General features: G+C 35.2%; 1 long non-coding RNA gene across 1 annotated transcript; it reads left to right on the forward strand.

Annotated features, from left to right (window-relative positions):
• Positions 1-633: 633 nt before the first annotated feature.
• Positions 634-4,842, forward strand: LOC139705015 (uncharacterized). The gene is made up of 2 exons (XR_011706921.1): positions 634-715; positions 3,605-4,842. It is a non-coding gene; the product is annotated as an uncharacterized lncRNA (long non-coding RNA).
• The last annotated feature ends 10,541 nt before the right edge of the window (positions 4,843-15,383 follow it).

The raw sequence follows: 15,383 nt of genomic DNA on the forward strand, positions 1-15,383 counted from the left end.
TATAGAAAGAAGAAACTAAATCACTCACAGATCTACCATCCAAAGAAAATAATTTAAGTAACTCACAGAATTTTCCTATATAAAATCTCTTTTGTTTTCCTTTTTACTTATTTATCATCATTACTTAGAACAAACACATATCTGACTTGTTTTTTTTTACTGCTGATATTAACATAAACATTAATCATATTACCAAGCTCTCCTAATAAACATAAAATTACAAGCTGAATGATAATGTATTGTGTAGATATACTGTAATTTACTTACTTATGTTTATATTTCAAATAATCTGGTTTTAAAATTTTCTGTTTTATGTAATGGGTCAATAAACAAGCTGTCTCAAAAATCTTTGTTTCTTTATTTCCCTAAGACAAATGAACAGAAGAGCATCTGCTAGATGAAGAGAATAAACATCTTATGGTACTGAAAAACTGATTTCTGGGCTGGGGATGTGGCTTAAGTGGTAGCGCGCTCGCCTGGCATGCGTGCGGCCCAGGTTCGATCCTCAGCACCACATACAAACAAAAGATGTTGTGTCCGCTGAAAACTAAAAAATAAATATTAAAAAAATTCTCTCTCTCTCTCTCTCTCTTAAAAAAAAAACTGATTTCTAAAGGGCCAAGCTGACATGTACTTTTATGAATGAATTCAGAAGCTCATCTCTCATGGACTTTTATGAATGAATTCAGAAGCTCATCTCACCAGACTCATGCAAGTAAGTACTATTTAACAGTTTGAAATTTTTGCTAATTTGCCATGGAAAAATAATATTTTGTTGTTTTAACTGATGACATTTTGAAAAATAGTGAAAACTTTCTTCCTATTTGCCAATCAATCATTTCTTCTTTGGTGACCAGTCTGTCAATTTATTAGTGGAAGGTCTTGGTGTTCTCATTAATTTGAATGCACTTATTTTAGATCAGAAATAGGAATCTTTGTCATTTTTTGAATAAATGTTGCTTCAGTTTGCTTTTAATTTTGGTCATGCTCTTCGATGAGGGCTTTATTGAAAGATAAGGTTGCTGGTTTGTTGCTACTATATCTCATGATTTCCTTTGGTCTGATTCTAGCAGGGCTGGTATTGCCTCAGGCCTGGGTTTCTGGGAGGAGGACAGAGTGACTCAATGTATAGAAGAAGCAAGAGCATTTGGTCACTGCAGAGGATCCGCATCAAAACTGGCTCCCTTTCTTCCCTTCTAGGACCTTGTTTATTCTTTATCAGCCACAGCATGAACCCTGGCTCTACCTCCTTTAGTGGGTCAAAGGTCCAGTCGTGCCAGAGTGTTTGACTTTTTCCAAAATTACCATTTTTTAAAAAAGGAAAATTCACTTTGTCTAGTTCATGCTGGTCACTTTTATACTCATTCAGTATTTTTTGGCATTGCAGACAATTTTTTCAGGATACTTATAAATTAAAGCTTTAGCCCTGGAGAATTCAGTTTAAGATATGGTTACTGAGAACATCTTATACTGAAAGTTCATGACTGCCCTTGAGGACAATAAAAATGATGCAGTAAGAAAACTCAACTTAGATGAACTCATCGTCCTGTGACACAGACTTGTGCACAAGATGGTCTTTGTGGGCTTGGGGAGAAAATACTAGAATGCTCACTTATATTTATTTTAGAACACACTTCAAGGTTTTTTTTTACTTATACTCATTTTTATAATGTATCATTTTAGTCAGTTTTTTCATCGTTGTGACCAAAAGACCTGACAAGAACAATTTTAGAGGAACAAAAGTTAACTTGGGGCTCACGGTTTCAGAGGTCTCAGTCCACAGACACTTGACTCCATTGCTCTGTTCCTGAGGCAAGGCAGAACTGTATGGCAGAAAGGTGTAGTGGAGGAAGGTAGCTCAGAATATGGCACTAGGAAGGAGACAGAGAGAGAGAGAGAGAGACAGAGAGAGAGAGAATATGAGAGAAAGAAACACTTCCCTCACCACATACAAAATATAAACCACAAAGGCACGCCCTCAGGAACCCGCCTTCTCCAGCTACAACCTACCTGCCTACAGTTACCACCCAGTTAATTCATTCAAGTGGATTAAATGCACCAATTATGTTAAGGCTCTCTTAACCCAATCATTTCACCTCTGAATATTCTTATATTGTCTCACACATGCGCTTTTGGGGGATACATTGTATCTAAACCATAACTATGTATATACATTTTTAGTAAGTAAAGAAACATAAATCAGAGAAATGTACTAATTTTTTATGATAAAGATGTATAATCAAAAATGCTTTGGAAAGTAGTGTAAGAGATGACCAGAGAGTAAAACCACTCAGTGAAAGGGGCACCAAAAACAAGAGAAAGGGTGAAAAGTGCCAAGCAACGCTTTGTGGGCATTATTCATCCTCCATTACTGAGCTGAATGGTATCTCAAAAGTTACTTTCTCCAAGATTGTTTACATTTCTTTTGAGAGTATTTGAAACATAAACCTGATTGCACTGAGAAAACTTACTCAGGAGTAAGTTTTACCAAATTCTGCCAGTGGTAAACTATTAGCAGTTGTAGCACAAAATAATCTTTATGAGCCCAAATGGAATGATATTATTTTAACTCAATTTAGCTAAATTTATATTTTTTATTTTTTAAATTTTATTTAAAATTTTTTAATTTGTTCTTTTTAGATATACATGACAGAGTATATTTTGACATATTATAGATACATGAAGTATAACTTATTCTAATTAGAAACCTGTTCTTGTGGTTGTACGGGATGTGGAGTTTCACTGATTGTGTATTTATATATGCACAAAGGAAAGTTCTGTCTGATTCCTTCTACTGTCTTTCTTATTCCCATCTCTACTCCCTTCCCTTTCATCTCCTTTGTCTACTCCAATGAATTTCTATTCCCTCCCCTCCCTTATTGGGTGTCAGCATTTGCATATCAGAAAGAACATTTGGCCTTTGTTTTCTGGGGATTGACTTATTTCACTTAGCATGATAGTCTCCAGATCCATCCGTTTACTGGCAAATGCCATAACTGCATTCCTCTGTATGGCTGGGTATTATTCCATTGTGTAAATATACCCACATTTTCTTAATCCATTCATCTGTTGAAGGACATCTAGGTTGGTTCCATAGCTTAGCTATTGTGAATTGAGCGACTATAAACATTGATGTGGCTGTGTTCCTGTAGTATGCTGATTTTAAGTCCTTTGGGTATATACCAAGTGTGATAATTGGGTCAAATGATGGTTCCATTCTAAGTTTCCTGAGGAATCTCCATATTGCTTTCCCTAGTGGTTGCACCAATTTGCAGTCCCACCAGCAATGTATGAATGAACCTTTTTCCTCACCTCCTCATCAATATTTATTGTTGCTTGTATTCTTGATAATGGCCATTCTGAGATGAAATCTCAGTGTAGTTTTAATACGATTTCTCTAATTGCTATAGATATTGAATGCCTTTTCATATATTTGTAGAACATTCATATTTCTTCTTCTGTGAAGTGCCTGCTCAGTTCTTTTGCTTGTTTATAGATTGGGTTATTTGTTTTTGGTGTTAAGTTTTTTGAGTTCTTTGTGTATTCCGGAGACTAATGTTTTATCTGAGGTACAAGTGGTAAAGGTTTTTCTCCCATTCTATAGGTTAAAAATAGACATGAAGACCAGTGGAACAGAACAGAAGACACAGAAAGCAACCCACATAAATAGTTATCTCATCCTAGACAAAGGTGTCATAAATATACATTGGAGAAAAGACAGCCTCTTCAACAAATGGCGCTGGGAAAACTGGAAATCCATATATAGCAGAATGAAATTTAATCTCTATCCCTCAGCCTGTACAAAAATCAACTCAAAGTGGATCAAGAACCTAGGCATTAGATCAGAGACCTGTACCTAGTGGAAGAAAATGTAAGCCCAAATTCCTCAATGTCGGCTTAGAAACCAACCTCCTCAACAAGACTCCTAAAGCTTAAGAGGTAAAATCAAGAATCAACAAATGGGATGGTATTAAACTGAATTTTATTTCTAAGAGATCTCCTGCTTAACAGTAAAGGAAGACAAATAAATGAAGCATTAGGGTTGTTGGGAGCTTTCAGGAGTTTCTAATATGTATATAATACATTTCCCTTTGTGAATGATAATGTCTTTTGGTATACTTTATTACTATTCTGAATTTTCTTTATCACAAGCTTAACATCTGTATATGACCAGATATTCAACATCTCTACTATTTCTTATTCCAAATTTGTCTTAGGGGAAAACTATGAAACAGCTAGTTTTGCCCATACCTTCTGTGGTATCTGTGTGGTCCACAATGACCCCTTCCTCTCCTTCCTTTTCACTGAGGTTAGGCCTTTGGCAGCAATTTTGAGAAATATGGTTTCTTAAATCTTTCAGTGTCTTTGTGGGGATGACCACAAGGTGGTGAGAGGCCATCTTTCTCCATGAAGGTAAGGGATCAGAGGAAATGTGGGCAAAGGGAAAAGGAGAATGACCTGACACAGAGGGAGAGCTGAGGGGCAGCAGTGGAGATGGGCTAGATACTTCCATTTTCAGTATCCACAAGCATTTTCTTCCCTTGAATCCTCAAACATCGTGATGACTTTCTACTAAATTTCTCTTTATTATTTTTAAGCTTGTCTCAGTTGGTTTCAGTTACCAGCACAGAGTCCTAAGGAGTATAGTGCTTACAGTTGCTTCACAATTTCCCAGTGTGGAGCACTATAGCATAAGGAAGCCCACACTCTTGTAACAGAAGGGAAATCCAGGCACAGCCTCTGTTCTGCTTAATTCAGCAGTCACAAGTTCCCTCCAGGTTCCTTGTGTATCTGTTAATAGTTTGTGTGATTCATTAAACTGCAGTTGCTAACGTGGACAAATTCACTGGTTTTATCTTCTGACATTTATCTTTGCAGCATGTTGCATGGCCAGAAATTTATTCCTTGTGATTAGTCAATTGTATTACTTCAAATGTGTCTGTGGTTCTGTGGGAGTATTTTTCCGGTAAAACCAGGGTCTCCTGGGAGACTTTGTCTGCAAAAGTGAAGAGATAGAGATTTGACAGAGGCCAGATTTGAAGGTCATAAGGGGTTTCTTCCCTTATGGCCAATAGGAGGATGCTCAAAACACCCTTCTGAGGAGCAATAAGTTCCTTATGGGTGACTAGGAGTTCAACTATGGTGAAATCTGGGCAAACAAGAGTTTACTTCATACTCAGAATGGTGAGGTCTGTACATACGAGTTACCCTTCTGAAAATAAGAGAGATTCTGCTTAACTCATCAGCAGACAGCTGTTTGCATAATATGATTTGAAGGATACTGCAAGGTTTCTCTGTCTAAAAAATAATTCCCTCAAAGTGTACATCACCCACTCAGACAGGAAATTCCTACCCTTTTTGATCAGACAACTAAGGGAGCGCCAAGAATTGTCCCCAGAAAGTCATTGTTAAATTGCAGATGTTATCTAGGAGCCAAGGAGAATCCTGGGGCTTCTATTGGTCTTCTTTCATGTTAAGCTGGAAAACATTGGTTTATTATTAGACTAGTAAAATGTTGCCTGGGAAACTAGAAAAGAGCCGAGGGGTTGGAGGTAAGTGTGGGTGGGGAATGGGGTTAGAGCACTTTGTCAAACAATTTGGGGCAGATGCAGATCTTCAGAGATGAGTGTGGAAGGTTGGCACAACCAGAGCCCATACAATGACCCCATTATAGTCAGACACTAGAGAGATGATTAAAGACACCAAGGGCAGTGTGAAGAAATGTCCTGGATAATGACACAAAAGCAGAATGTCTCAGTGACCTCAAAGGATGACACTGTCTTATTGATCAGAACAATTAGCTAAGTGAAGAATTTGTATTGATTATCTGGAATTACAGCTCTAGTGTTCCTCAGATATCCGCTAGGTGCCTGGATAATTTAAGGATCAAGTTATAAACAGCAACCTTTGTTTTTTGCTCTTTCCCCCACGACAAAATATTACATTCCCTTTACATGTAGGGGATTCATGGTGGCTATGTACATATTGCTGTATCATAACTGGATAGAAACAATGTTATAGTCACATTAATTCACAGTTGCCCCAAAGTTAACCCTAACAGTGGGAAACTAGCCTATCTTTGACCCAGGGTTTCCTGATTTAGAGGGAAAAAACACAGGATGAATGTCCTGTCTCTGACAACCCTACTTTGAAATCAATGGGGAACATCTTTTTCTTATAGATGAACTTGTAAGAGTTATGTTAAAAACAAATAAAACCTGCCATTGCAAAATCAATTCAATTTGTGAAACAGTTATGGAGCATTGTGTGTGTGTGTGTGTATGTGTGTGTGTGTGTGTGTGTAGGATCATGCTAGGATGTGGGAAAGTCACATATGAGTAAAATATAGTCATTGTTTTTCATATGTTCATAATATAGTGGGAAAGCCATTTGTGTAAATAAATATCAATAATAATATGAGGCAAAAGGAAATGTGCTAAGTAGGTTGTGTATTAAGGCTACTGAGGAAGGAGTGATAAAAGTCTGATGGAAAGAATTTGGGTAGGACTTTGAAGAATGACTAGGTCTCTGTCAACAGAGAGTTAAGGGAAGTCCAGGCTCAGAAAGCATTAAATACATGAACAAAAGCTCAAAGGAATAAATATCCATAGTCAGTGTTTGAGAAGTGGTAAGCATACTGGTATGTGAAGCAGAAAATATGTAGAGAATGACAAAATTTAAGGATAACCTGACCTTTCACTTCATGCGGAGAAGGTATTTTGAATATCATGTGTTATGGTTTAGATGTTAGGTGTCCCCCAAAAGCTCATGTGTGAGACAATGCAAGAAGGGTTAGAGGTGAAATGATTGAGTTATGAGAGCCTTAACCCAATTAGTGAATGAATCCCCTGACATGGTTTAACTGAGTGAGAACTGTAGGCTGGTAGGGTGTGGCTGGAGGAAGTAGGTCATTAGGGGCTCACCTTTGGGGTATATATTTGGTGTGCTGAGTTTAGAGCCATACTCATAGCTGCTTTCCTCAGCCACACTCTTCCACCATAATGTTCTGCCTCACCTGTCACCCTAAGGAATGGAGCCCGCTGTCCTTGGACTGACACTGCTGAAACCGTGAGCCCCAAATAAACTTTTCCTCCTCTAAAACTTTTCTTGCCAGGTCTTTTAGTGACAGCAGCAAAAAAGCTGCCTAAAACATCATACTAATTTTTAAAACTTCATTTTATGGGTAAGAGGTATAGGAAAAACCTAAAACATTCTAATATAGGGGCAGGGCGCGGAGGTACATGCCACTAATCCCAACGGCTCAGGGGGTGGAGGCAGGAGTATAGCGAGTTCAAAGTCAGCCTCAGCAATTTAGTGGGGCACTAAGCAACTCGGTGAGACCTTGTCTCGAATAAAATACAAAATAGGGCTAGGGATGTGGCTCAGTGGTCGAGTGCCCCTAACTAAGCTCAATCCTTGGTACCACCCCCCAAACAAACAAACAAACAAACAAAAATACACATTCTAACATGGGAAGTACACAATCTATCCTGTGTTTAAGATGATAACTCTGCAGCAATGTAATGATGGACTGGGGCAGGAATCTAGAGGCAGGGGGTTAGCTTAGTTGGATAATTGCAATTCTTGCTGAATGAGAAATTATATTCATGAGCTTAATAAAAATTACCCACTCACTCTTTAATGTACTGAAAATTTTACTTCCTGATTTTTGAAGTAGAGAAGGAGCCCTGTTGATACCCCTTCTGTTGTTAATCCTGGCCTCTGAGGTCATACCTGGCCCAGACCTGCTTTCCTCTACCTTTGACTGACACCTCTGTGGACTGCCGGCGGCAACATTCCCAAATATACCTAAGAGTGCACAGGACACTTCTTGGGTAGCAAATATCCTTGTTTCTCTATAGATTGAGAGCTTGGACTGATCACTATATTCCCAAAATAGAGGGTAGTGAAAGTATTAGTGCTTATGAAAGGTATAGGAATTGGCATAGGCATAAATAATTATCCTGAACTTTTTATATCCATACATTTGTGATTTCACATTATTTCTAGAAAGGAAAATTTTATTTTACTACTGAGGGTATATTATCAGAATAATAGTCATATTGAGTTTCTTCATTGACTGTGTTTATATGTGTAGTATAGAAGTATAAAACAAATTAATAACCCCTAAATATAACTAATTATGAATAAATGAAGATTTTCTAGTCACTATTTCAAGAAATTTACAAGAATTATCTCACTTAAGTTTTACTTTAAATTTTTTATTGATCCTATGAAAGGATTAGAGATGTTACCAGGCAATTCATACAAGAACAATAAAAGGATCATAAGTTATTAAAATTATAAAGGACATGTTAAAGATATGCACATTATTTTTAAGGCTAAAATTTCACTAAAAGTAAAAGTGCCATTTTCACTTACTAAAAGATATAATACCAAATTTAAGTTTTGTTTTGGTTACATGTACTACTGATAGGATGAAAATTAGCCAGACTTTTCTGAATGAACATTTTTGATAAATGAAATGTTCATACCCCAGTGATCTGAAAATGATATGTGATGGAATTTGTCCCAGAGAAAAAATGACAAATGTACACAGAGATGATGGTAGAAGGTTGTCTATTACAATATTATTATTGGAAATACAAAAGATCCAACTATTTAACAATAAAAGATGTGTAAAGTCGTTTTTAATTTGCTTAGGAGCTGGAGGGTGATGACAATTTTTGCTCATTCTTCAAATTTACTTGGAAAAAAGATATTAAAACATTTTAAAAATGCTCATGTAACTAGTATTTAAATAATTTATTCAAATTCTCTCAATTTATTTTTCTTTCTACTTCATTATATCCATACTGTGGAAGACTGAACATGGCTTTAAAATTTAGTAGCTAATTGTTTTTCTCTTTAATTAGCAATCAATAGTCTTTAAAACATAAATTTAAAGAAATGTCATTATGTAATAATGCCTCTATTTGTAATCACATAATTCAGCTCATCAGTAAGTCTTGCCCTATTTTTAATGAATTTTTCCCTTTGAATATTTTTCCATGGACTTGGTTCAGCTATACCAAGTCAGATTTTTTTTCATTCAAATTTTTCTTTAAAATATATTTTAAATAAGAAGAGATTTCATCACCTAGCCAACCCACAAAACTTCTCCCCCAGCTTAAATGAACTATGAAAGAAATCCCAATCTGGAGCTCTCTAGCTGGTTTAATTTGCTCCTGTTAATTCTTTAGATTTTATTTCTCCTTCAACATACAATCTTAGTTTCATTTTGTGAAGTCCAGTGTGTACCCTGTCTAAATTTTTCTATCCACCTGACAGTCAAAAGAACTGGTTTCTGCAAGGATTAAGTCAGGAAGCAGTTTTTAACTACAACAAATTGAAACATTTGCACAAGGAAGTGTTGCTTTTATAAGTGATGGGAAACTTCAAATTTGATTACAAGCAACCTTTGGCTTCCTATCTGTTCAACAATAGGCCATGTTGTTAAGGGCAATTTCCATGCACAGCATGTGGGTCCCATTTTTTCATCCTTAGACATGGTTGTTTACTGTTCAGCACTGTTTATGCATTTTAATCAGGCTTTTTCAGTCTCCCTTAATAAATCACTACAAAGCGAATGTACCAAAACAAGAACTATTATGCAGTATTGGTTATCCTTACACATTATTTGCTGCCCTAGAGTTTCACTAAGTACTGGAATTCAAAAAATAATGACAAGAACAACAAAAAAATCTATAGCCGAGAGTATTATATTTAGAATTGCAACATTTCTAGCTAAAGATCCTCTTTGAGCTCCATTCTTTAACAGTAGGAGCCTGACTTTAAAATTCAGTTCAAGCAAGAATGACTTAACAATTGGAACCTGCCATCAGTCCTTGGGACTGAAAGTCTTTTTGATGGGATGAAGCTGACAGCCTAGTTCCTGCTTGGCAGGCATTCACATGAAATGAGCCTGTATTAGTACAGATAAATGTTTAGACATTCAGGTATCTTGCTGTCTGAGAAGAGTATTATTGGTTAAGGCAGTGGTAGGCTGAAGAAAAAGGCGTTTTCGGGCATTTCTGCCTGAGTGAGAAAGGACAACGACTTGTTAGCATCATCTGGCAAGCAGGCAAAAGAAACAGTGTGATCTACCTCCCTTTCTTCCTTCAAGCCAGACTTTCATTTGCTCTTCAATGAACTAAGAAAAAAGTACATTTTTCTTCCAAATTTTTTTGTTGTTGTTGAATCAAATGAATTTCTTAACTTTGGCTTCTAGAATCAGAGACAAACTATTATTAAGCTATAATATTTTAAAGTCCAGGCTAAAGGTAAGAACGTTATGAGGGGAAAAGAAGGCAAGAGGTTATTTATTGTACAATGTACTTTGCGTTTTAAAATATGGCTGGGCACTTAGAATTTAGATTCTGTGATCAATACCCACATATTTTAGGAGAGCTGCTAGAAGATTAATAGCATAAATTTGAGGCTTAGGAGCACAGTTTATCAAATACAGAATTAAAGAAAAATATTTTAAGTAAATGGTACCCAAACCAAGTAATTATTTGGAAATATTTCAAAACATGTCATATTACCCTTGGACATCACTTTAAAAAAATCCTCTGGAGTCTAGTGGAATTCAGCAACAGTAGGTGCTTTGCATAATTCCTCACAAGCTTACCCAGCCAAAGTGCTATTTTGGACACGTCCCGTCTGATGCATTTCATGAATGAGAAACACATTGTCATGTGTTTCAATAAGAGGTAGATACAAGTGTTTAAAGATTTTCTCTGAAAGTATTCATTGTGAAAGCAATAGGCATGTTTTGGAAGGTGTTCTGAGTTTAATTCTTTTACATTAGTGGTGTAGTAAAAAGATATTACATCTTAAATATGAGAGTTTGACAGCATCTTATTTACAAGTTTTCCAAACTGTATCTAAATGTTCATCATTTACCTATTTCTCTCTCTTTTGGTACCAGGGATTGAACCCAGGGGCACTTAACTCCGAAGCCATATTCCCAGCCCTCTTTTTAAAAATTTTTTATTTTGAGAGGAGGTCTCCCTAAGTTGCTGAGGCTGGCTTTGAACTTGTGAGTCCTCTTGCCTTAGCCTCCCTAGTTGCTGGGATTACAGGCTTGTGTCACCACACCTGGCTATTTCTGTTTTCTTACAAAATTTTGGACCTTTTTTCCACCCCAAATTATTTTTTCTCCAGTACAGACTCTCAAACTTGGCTTTCCTTATAATGACTCCATATTATCGATTGGATTAGAGATAAAGCCACCTAGCAAATGTAATCTTTGTACGACAACTGAACTTAGTCTTTCAGTAAATTCACTACAATTCTCTTTATTTCTTAATCCATATCCCTTTCAGACATAGGCTCTTAATTCCTACTATTGATTCTCTCCTTCTCTAGTGAATTAGCACTAATGTTGGCAAAGGACATTTTTCACAGGTAAAAAACCACATTTTCCAATCTTTCTTGTGGCTGGGCATGATAATATGACTATGTTCTGGCCAATAAAATGTAAACTTAGTACTGTGTATATCCTGCAAGGAGTCTTCTTTTATGGGTAAGAGTACGGGGATTGAACTCAGAGGCACTCAACCACTCAGCCACACCCTCAACCCTATTTTGTATTTTATTTAGAGATCTCACTGAGTTGCTTAGTGCCTCACTGTTGCTGAAGCTGGCTGTAGATCTGTAGATCCTCCTGCCTCAGCTTCCTGAGCTGCTGGGATTACAGGCGTGCACCACCAGGCCTGGAAAGAAGTCATCTTAAAAGGACGGAGGTGTGCTCTTCCTCTACCCCAAATCCAGTTGCCTGGAATACAGATGTGATATTGGAGCTCTAGTGGCCATGTTGTATGTGATTTTAGAAACATCCCACAGATGGCAAAGCAGCAAATTAGGAGACTCTTGATTCCCTTATTATGGAACTGTCATTCAGGTCCTTAGCTATGTTAGGTTTTACTGGTACACAATTAAAATAATCCTGGTGGCTACAAAAAAAGTTAAGAAAAAATATGATTAGTAGGATCTTACTAAATTATTTTTTAAAGTCATAACTATTAAAAATATGAACAGCTTAACCCAGCTGAATTTTTATACTCAGCAATATTTCCTTTTGAGTATTATTTTTGATAACTGCTTGAACCCTACATAACTAATATCTTCATTTTACAGTTGAGCTCAGAGAATATATCAGTGGCTTCAGGAAATGGAAGATGAGGCAATTTGGACTATTTACTGATGTTTAGAAAAGCTGAGGAAAAAAACCCAAAATGTTTGCTTGAAGGTTTCAGATTGCTGACTAGGTAGTGAATAATATAGCCCCAAATCCAGGAGAACACAAAATACAAAGGTGTAAGTCTAACATTTGGCAGGAGAGAACATAGGTAGAGGAAAAGATTTCTTTGTTAGAACCTGGAAGTTTTCAAAGGATGGTTAAGAGAAGTTCTTTTGATAGGCTAATATGGCAAGGGCAAAAAAGGTTGGAGTTTAGGATCTGTCAAGGCTGGGGGGTGGGGTTTGGCCAACGTTTTGTGTTGGGTCTCTCAAGGGGATACAATTTAAAAATAAAAATGTACCATAAGTAATTCAGCCCTCCCAACTATAACCTAGACATCTCAACTTTCAAAATTGTATAAAAACAATACTAGATTGCTAGCATCCTCAGGGGTCTGACAAAAGCAAAAGAAAATTCTTTCCAGAGAAAAGTAACCTTATCCTAGGTCTCAAATCATCTCCCAAACAAAAATTTATATAAAATAATGGGTGGTGTACAATTAAAGATAACCTGACATACAAGACTGGTTAGCATAAAGAGAATCAGCAGAAACAACAGACAATAAAGAGAATCCAGAAGATCCAAATATTAAATAAATAAAATATTGGATTAAAAATAGCTTGCTTTCTAAGTATAAGGAGATAAAATATGATATTGAAAAATTTCGATTGAGAGCTTGCAACAATAAAAATGATTTAGCACATTTGATCACTCCAAAAAATTCTTATTTGATTATAAGTTTTATAAGTACAAAATACAATAAACAAAATAAAAAATTAATAGGTAGATAAAATAGCATATTAGATACAGATGAGGAGAAAATTAGTGAACTGGATGAGAGTTCAGGAAAAAAATTAGATTTCAGATGAAGACATAAGATATGGAGGAAATAAAAAATAAACATAAATAATGAAATATAAAGTATAAAGATCTAATTCACATTCAGAGTACTAGAAAGAAATAACAGAAAAAATGGGAAGAAGCAGTATTTGAAGAAATAATGGCTGAATTTTCAATAAGGCTACTGAAAGGCAGCAAATTTAGATTTAAGAAGGTCTATGCTGTATTCAGAATATCCACATCTAAACACAACACAGTAAAATTTAAGAAAAACAATGATAAAGATGAAAAACATATAGGAAAAAAGGAATTTATCATAAAAGAAATAGTCTGACAGCTGACTTTTCCATAGAAATAATGGAAGAATATTTGAACACAAGCAACAATCTAGACATAATGGAAATAGACACTCTAACAAATGCAGAACCTACATTATTTTCAATACTGTACAGAATATTTACTAAGATTGACTGTATAGTAGGTCATAAATCAAATTTCAGCAAATTTCAAAGTATGTTTTAAGACCAAGACCCAATTAAGCAAGAAACGAAAATGACAAAAAGATGACTGGAAAATTACAATATATTAAAAATTAACATGTAAACGTATCAATCAAAGAAGAAATTACATTGGAAATTAGAGAATCTTCTAATAATCATAATAATATGAATGAAAATTTGGAATAAAAGCATGAAATGAAAAACAAGGATTGAAATTATTGAGCTCATTATCTGTCTCAAAAAGTTAGAAGAACAGCAAAATTAGCCCCAAGAAAGCATACAACAGAAAATAGTGAATTTGAGCAGAAATTCATGAAATAGAAAGCAAAATGACTGCTTAACAAAATATAGAGAAGATATAAATAATATGTTAAGAATAATAAAGAACATAAAGTTATAAACTATGCAGTTATTAAAACCATGTAAGAGAATATCAGTACATTCAAAAATAAGGTGAAATGGATATGTTCTTGGAAAAATATATTTGATCTAATACTGATCTAAGAAGAAATAGAAAATTTGAATAATTTAGTTTTTAATGAAATTAATCTATGATTTAAAATTTTTTCTACAAAGAAAACTCCAGGCTCATATGGTTTAAAGACATATTTAAGGAAAAAATACTTCTACACTTTTTGAAAATTTTTTAAGAAACTGAAAAAGAAGAAATACCTTTATGACTTTTATCAATTTATTTATCAAGCTAACATGTCTTTAATTCAAAATCTGACAAGTATATTTTAAGAAAGGGAAAACTAAAGGCCCATCCTATTTATAAACATGAATGAAAAGATAGTAACCTCAGCAGAATCCAACATGGAAAATGCATTAATTCCATTAAAAAGAAGTTTGGCTTCCAGGAATTCTAGGTTAGATATCATTGGCAAATGAATTAATATAATCTGTCACATTGACAAAATAAGGGAGAAAAAAAATCATACAATTATCTAAATGATTGCAGAAAAATTCAACCATTTATAATTTAAAGAAAGAACCGACAGCAACTAGGAATGAGTTTACTCATAAAGGGCATCTTCAAGGCCCTACAGATATCATCATATGCAATGATACATTGAACACCTTCTTTTGAAATAAAAAGAGAAGTGTGATGGAAGAAGTAAGTTCTGGTTTCCTTCTGCATAGTAGGGTGACCATAGATAACAATAATGTACTGTATGTATATTTTTTTTCAAAAAAGCTAGAAGAAAGAGTTTGCAGTGTTTTCATCACAGAGAAATGATATGTTTCAGGAGACAGACTGCTGACCCTGATTTGAACATTAAACAATGAATACATGTATCTAATAATACATGGAACCATAAAAATATATACACGTTTTCATGTGTCAATTTAAAAATAAATTAAAAAAAAAAAACGAGAAAGCATGCCTATAATCTATCCAATATCAAACTAGAAAGCATATTAAGAAACTTTTATATGCAAGTTACAGAATACCCAATTAAAGGTGGATTAAGTAACAATTTTTTAAAAAATATTACATGACAGAAGCACTGGTTGAAAGTTAGAATTCCGTTGCCTCTTACTCTCTCTTAGGGAATATCTCTTACTCTTTCTTAGGGAATCTGCCCAGAATATCTCTGGCAGATTTTATCATTGAGCAGGATCACATTACAGGCCAATGCCTACCTTCAAGGAGGCCAGGAAATTAATTGGTATTTTAAGCTTCTGTAGGAGTGTGAAGGCTCTGTCAACAACAACAACAACAACAAAAATACAAGGGACAATAGGTAGAGAATTTTATTTGTAAAGAAAACAATAGACAACTTCAGCAATTC

This window comes from Marmota flaviventris, chromosome 3 (genome assembly GCF_047511675.1).
Source record: "Marmota flaviventris isolate mMarFla1 chromosome 3, mMarFla1.hap1, whole genome shotgun sequence".
Taxonomy (NCBI): domain Eukaryota; kingdom Metazoa; phylum Chordata; class Mammalia; order Rodentia; family Sciuridae; genus Marmota; species Marmota flaviventris.